This window comes from Schistocerca cancellata, chromosome 1 (assembly GCF_023864275.1).
Source record: "Schistocerca cancellata isolate TAMUIC-IGC-003103 chromosome 1, iqSchCanc2.1, whole genome shotgun sequence".
NCBI classification, from domain to species: Eukaryota; Metazoa; Arthropoda; class Insecta; order Orthoptera; family Acrididae; genus Schistocerca; species Schistocerca cancellata.
This window is the reverse complement of record NC_064626.1, coordinates 1,139,435,959-1,139,442,718: the sequence shown is the minus strand read 5'-3', so window position 1 is coordinate 1,139,442,718 and position 6,760 is coordinate 1,139,435,959. Positions and strand designations below refer to the sequence as shown.

Genomic DNA, 6,760 nt, shown 5'->3' with positions numbered 1-6,760 from the left:
CCCATCGGCTGAAACTTTGTCGCCTAGGAAAGTTACTTCGCTTTTGAGCCTGTCGCACTTGCCTTCATTTAGTACCACTCCATAGTTACACAACCTCTGCTTGTCGTTAACTTGTGCATCAGCTGAATATATTAATATGTCATCTAAAACAAAAAGCAAAATGGTAAGCCTTGTAACACTTTGTCAATGAATTCTGCCAGGTTTGGGCTGCATTTTTAAGACAAAATGGCATAAACAAAAACTCACAGACAAAAAGGTGTAATAACGGCTGTCTTTGTAACATCGGTATGTGCCACTGGTATCTTATTGTAAGATTTCCGGCAAGCCAACACTGAGAAAACTTTCGCAACCTCCAGAGAATAGGTAAACTTGGATATTAGGTCTCGGGTACTTGTCTGGGACTGTCCTTGCTTTCAGCTATGGCAATCGCCACAGGAGCGCCATGTGCCGTCCTTTTTGCGCACTAGGTGTGTTGAGTATGACCATGGGCTGTCTGATCTTCGTATAACACCAGGACGGAGCATATACTCAAATATCGCCTTAGTCTCAGCCAATCGTTCTGGAGCTATTCTATGGACGCGCTTTGAAACCGGTGGACCTGGTGTCGTGTCTATGTAATTTACTGTATTGTGCATAAGACAGCTTGGCTGTACCCATGTACGTGTGGTGGACTGTTTACTTGCAACATTAACTACTCCTATTACAGTGTCCTCAGTACTTTTCTGAGTTACCTTCACCATGTCACACTGTGTCCCGCCTATAAGGCAGACGTTTGCCATGTCTACGGCCAGTGCAAAAGTGTGACAGAAAATAATCAATTATATATGGGTTCTGTAACGTTTACCACCACGAAACTTCAATTGTACGGAGTCGAAAAACCAATGTCTATCGTCATATCTTTGCGTTATACGTGTTGATGCTGGAGCTGTTCACGGCTAACGACTGTAAGGGCTCCTGCATCGTCGTCTTAACTGTGCCCGTGACTGGAAGGGTGCTGACCTCTGAATCAGTGTATATTAAAAATCTTAAGCCTGAATCTTATCAATCACGTGCAACCGACGCAATGTCGTGCCCCGACTCGTCGGAAAAGTAGTAAGCATGACATCATGGGCCTTACCTTTGCCGTGTGTCTATCTGCGCGTTGCTGCAATAAGACTCTCCTTAGTCCTTACGTCGACGGCGCCGTTTGTGAGTGTCGCAGTCCATAGCGCCTAATTCGCCCTGCCCTTGCCATTTGAGTACTCACAAGGTTTCGTGCACTTTGTAGCATCGGCGCCGAACCGTCTAGAGTTCTGTAATTGCTTGACAGTTCTTCCCAGTGTGGTCCGCAACTCTCGGAGTTCCCCAGCGATGTCGTGATTATAGATAATTCGTCTTCGGCTCCTCCAAAAGCCCCGTTGCATGTTTGTCACCTACTGCTATGACAATAATATTTATCCAGCGTTTGACCTTCATACGTTATTAATGTCAACAGTACTCGAGACGGAAGCTGTTGTCGCTGGATATGTAGCAGCAGCTCATTAGGTACTACCCTACAGTCCACTATCGCTTGCAAATGTTTCTAAAATTCCGACTGGTTTTTGTTCTCACGTTTCTCCTGGTAAAGAACTTGTGAAAGTCTCTGCTCGGGAGACTTCCTGCAGCGAGTGATTAGGGAAGTCTTCAGGGTGAGGTATGCTTGTTGATGAGATGGGTGTAGAATCACACAGGAAACTATTGTCGTCACTCTCTGGTCCAAATTGCTAATTGCCAGCGTAAATTGTTCACGGCCTTCTGTGATCCGTTGTTCTGCGAAAATGTTTTCCAAGATCACAAACATTATGTCCGGTTGTGTGGGCGTAAATGGAGGAACCCGCAATTGTAGACGCGGCGCAGCTGACACGAATGAACCTGCACGCATAAAATTTTCGGTGTGGGTGTGCGCTAGCGGCACGGCAATTATCGCTGGAGTTTGTGATCTCGTCGTGTCCGTCTTACCGACAGTTCTAAAACTTCAATCTCCTGTAGCTGCTGCCGCATCTCGTCACCAATGGTTTGTAAAAAATTATTTGCACCTTCCATGTTTGAGGGATGTAATTCGAAAAATGTTATTGCGACTTGAGCCGTTCTTGTTTTCGGGGCCACCAGTTAAGTAGCTCAGAAATCAAACCCTCATATACTTCGAGACATGAAACATTTATTTAGTTGGATAACAGTAACAGTGGGAAGACACAGCTCTAAAGAAAAACAAAGAATAAACATCCAACTCTCAAAATAAGTTACTCTTCTGAGGAATAAATAATGCACTTCACTGGTCGGTAGCTTATTCCCACACCCTTGTTCTACTGGTGTTTTCACTATATAGTAACATTTCCGAAACAGTGAGAGCAGATATCTACGTTGTCGAAATAAGAAAGCGTTCTCTCTTGACAGCACAGTCTACTTGACAGCTTTTTTTTCTTTATTGTTATTTTAAAACCTGTACAACAGGCAGTTGTGGAAGCCTTTTATTGATACAATCCCCTGCTGTTTCAGTGAACTTTGCATGAACTTTGACCAGAGGGCAATCGTTGGCCAGAGGTTAACTTCGAGTGTTTATTGTTTGTTTTGGATAATGTGGCTGTCAAAGTAATCAGATGTCTACGTAGGTGACTGGCTTATCGTTATCAGGGAATAGTTTGTTTCAGTATGCGTGTGATACCATCTTTCCAGTTATAAAGACATCGTTGCGTACGAAGGTAGAAGGACGAAGTGTTTTTGCTGTCGTGCTGTGACACTGCAACAACCGTCAATGTCATAGCTCCTCGAGTTGTGGCAACATTAATAGCAAGATTTTAGAAGTTTATGTCGCAGCAACTTAGATAGGTACGTAATATAAGACATTATATTCGGTAATCGTACACATGTAGAACAGCAATAGTTTTAATGCTCTTAATCTATTCATATTGCACAGTATATGTGAAATGTGCATTTTATGCTCATAGACGTAGTAACTTAAACGCGAATAAATCGCTGAGAATCCAATCTAACAACTTTCTTTGCATGGTTATAGTTTGCACAGCAAACCGTCCAAGATTGTTTAATGTTGTTATATTGGCTGCATAGACTGTTTACCCACAATGACCATCTTCCCTATGATAAACAGTTCATGTCATGTATTGTCATTCACTAGCTGCAGGTGATGAATGTTGATACCTTGTGGTGTTGTATAGTACTGATGTTTATTGTGTGTTCATACGCCAGACATAGCCCATGAAGAACTAAGTGTAAATGACATATCTTTATTAAATATGTGACATTAATAAATTCATCAATGGTCTTGTTGAACAGATCAAGTTGATATTCACTTTAAATGATAGCACAGACAAATGCAGTGATAATTACTGTAAGTCAATTTGATTTGATGTCTTGAACATTCCAACTCTTTTGGTGAGCTCCCTTTCCTGTGTTGTCGATCTGAGGTTGCATTATCCATAATTACTACATAGCTGACACTGTTAAGTGCTCTGTTTTCCGAAATTCTGGGCTATGATTCATATATGCTACTTAAATAAAAACTGCAAGAAATCTGATTACATTTGCATTCTGCTTGTTTTCTTCTTGTTGGTAGTCATAATCTGGGTTATAATGCTTTTGTTGAAAATATTTATTCACATTATAGGAAGCATTTAATTAAAAATGCTGTTGACATACGTTAAATATCTTTATTTCTTTCTTAATCCATCTGTCAACAATTTTCATTGTGTAGATGTGGTCATGTTATACATTACCAAAATGTAAATTATTAGTCATTCATTCTAAAGTATATTGTATTTGTTTTCTTTATGTTGAGGGTTACTCTGCTTTCTTATTGCCATTTGTAGACCTCCCTCAGCACTTCAGTAGAATTTTCCAGCATTTGTGCTGATGTCTTACTGGTGATTAATATGTTGCTATCATCAGCAAACAATGGGTCTCCATGGCTGATATGTTGTGGGAAATCATTTATGTGTACCAAAAACAATATTGGGCCCACTACACTTCCTTGAGGGACCTCAATATTGATATATTGTGGATCCGAGATATGTTTCTTATTGTACTTTGATCCACTGGAGACGTGTGATCTCTACTGACTGTACTGTGTTTTCTAGATATGAACGAAACCATTTGTTAACCTCTCCCCTTACTCCTAGTACCTCTAACATATGCAACAGTTTCTGGTGATCAACTGTATCAAATGTCTTAGACAGGCCAGTTACATAGCTTTTCTCATGGTCTGTAGTTCTCTAAGTTTTCTACATCACCTTTCTTGTGAACTGCTAAAATTTTTGCTTGTTTCAGATAGTCAGGTAAGCAACCAGTTTTGAAAGATTCATTTATGATTTCTGTTAGTGGAGCTTTGATACCGTTTATGTACTTTTTCAGCACCCAAATTGGGATTTCATTATAAATTTGCCAAGTTTTTGTTCTTTGATTGCCTTACAACATACCATACTTTGTCCTCCACAGTTGGAAGCAATACCACTGAGTTAGCTATATGCTACGGTGTTGATTGATTAACACTTTTTGGAAGATTTTTCTGTAATTTTGTTGCAATACTGCTAAAGTAGGTATTCACATGATTTGCTAATTCTTTAGGGTTACTTGCTAAGTTTTCCTTGTTCTTGATTTGTGTGTTTGTACACCTCTCCTTCATGTTCCTGTTACTTGTTTCACTATGGCTCATGCAGCTTTTATTATTGGCTAAATTTATCAACCTATCATTGGCTGATTTTTTTTTTCAGTATTGAGTACCTTCCTGTAGATCCTTTTGTTGTTTTTGTACTAGTGCAAAAAATCTGGTCACTATTGTCATTTTTAATGGAGTTAAGTTATTTACAAGTTTGAGCAGATCGTCTAATTCATTTTGAGTAATCCATTTATTTTTGGTGTGTGTTCCAATAGGTAATTGGAATTATTGCTTTCAGGAATGTTTATTCAAATTTTAGTTCAGGCTCAGACATGAAATTGGAGAATTTCCAATTCACTTCAGTTTCTGTATTAACTCCTTTCCAACTTTCATGTATTAACTGCGAGGAAAATTCTTGCAAAATTGATGGAGAGTAGACTATTTTATATACATGCAGTTTTTATTCTTTTTTTACACAAGCTTTTACTTTCATAATCTGACATAGATGGTCTGACAGTACCAGAGTTTTAACAAGTACATCTCAGTTTTCTCTGCCTATATCTGTAGCTAGATGGTCAATGGTAGATGATGAATGTGTGATTATTCTTGTTGCACAGCTGACTAGAGATGACATCCCAAAACTACATAGGATATTCAGAAATGTGTTATTGGTGTCATCTGTTTTAGCTGTATTTGTGTTAAAGTCCCCTCACAAAAGGATATTATGTTTCATAATCAATGCTAGTTCTAGGCTTTGTATAAGTTTTGAAAAGAATACCTCTAAATTATCACTGGGAGAACAGTATAAAAATAAGGGTCAACAGAAACATCCGATCTCACGCGTCGGCTTTGACCCGTGACGTAAGGGTGTTGTGGTGTGTGACGTCATTACGGCGCGGAGTTTGGCTTGTGAGTGTGGCATGTTTGTAGATGTTGCCTCGTTGACGTTACCTTAGTGGGAGTTTTAGGGCCTGTAATATATAGTTTACCTTTTTACTGTACTTTTTGTTTTAACGTCGTCTATGAGGCTTTTATCAGTTTGCCATTAGATTGTTCAATCTTTATGGTCTATATGTTTTGTCGCTACTCGTTATGTCTAATGAATCAATATTGTTTTTTTCTTTTTTTTATTTGTTTCTTTTTTTTTATCTTTTGATTGACCTACACATTGATCTGTAGCGTAGCCCTGAATACGAGGTTAGGTTGGGAGTTTTTTTTTGGCGGGGGGGGGGGAGGGTCAGGGGGGGGGGGGCGCAGCCCCCCCCTGCCTGGCCTTGAGTTGTTGTTGTTGTGGTCTTCAGTCCTGAGACTGGTTTGATGCAGCTCTCCATGCTACTCTATCCTGTGCAAGCTTCTTCATCTCCCAGTATCTACTGCAACCTACATCCTTCTGAATCTGTTTAGTGTATTCATCTCTTGGTCTCCATCTACGATTTTTACCCTCCACACTGCCCTCCAATGCTAAATTTGTGATCCCTTGATGCCTCAGGACATGTCCTACGAACCGATCCCTTCTTCTGGTCAAGTTGTGCCACAAACTTCTCTTCTCCCCAATCCTATTCAATACCTCCTCATTAGTTACGTGATCTACCCACCTTATCTTCAGCATTCTTCTGTAGCACCACATTTCGAAAGCTTCTATTCTCTTCTTGTCCAAACTATTTATCGTCCATGTTTCACTTCCATACATGGCTACACTCCACACAAATACTTTCAGAAACGACTTCCTGACACTTAAATCTATACTCGATGTTAACAAATTTCTCTTCTTCAGAAACGCTTTCCTTGCCATTGCCAGTCTACATTTTATATCCTCTCTACTTCGACCTTCATCGGTTATTTTACTCCCCAAATAGCAAAACTCCTTTACTACTTTAAGTGTCTCATTTCCTAATCTAATTCCCTCAGCATCATCCGACTTAATTCGACTACATTCCATTATCCTCGTTTTGCTTTTGTTGATGTTCATCTTATATCCTCCTTTCAAGACACTGTCCATTCCGTTCAACTACTCTTCCAAGTCCTTTGCTGTCTCTGACAGAATTACAATGTCATCGGCGAACCTCAAAGTTTTTACTTCTTCTCCATGAATTTTAATACCTACTCCGAATTTTTCTTTTGTTTCCTTTACTG

At 39.7% G+C, this 6,760-nt stretch overlaps 1 protein-coding gene across 2 annotated transcripts in view; it reads left to right on the top strand.

Annotated features, from left to right (window-relative positions):
• Nucleotides 1-2,013: 2,013 nt before the first annotated feature.
• The window catches only part of LOC126092853 (phytanoyl-CoA dioxygenase, peroxisomal-like), an 85,035-nt gene continuing 80,288 nt past the window's right edge, over nucleotides 2,014-6,760 (top strand). Inside the window, exon 1 of one of the 2 annotated variants that reach the window (XM_049908593.1) lies at nucleotides 2,014-2,032. The gene's annotated coding sequence lies outside the window, so the exon portion shown is untranslated. Of the gene's footprint in view, nucleotides 2,033-2,517; nucleotides 2,845-6,760 lie in introns of those variants that run through there. The other variant, XM_049908586.1, reaches the window with a different exon arrangement.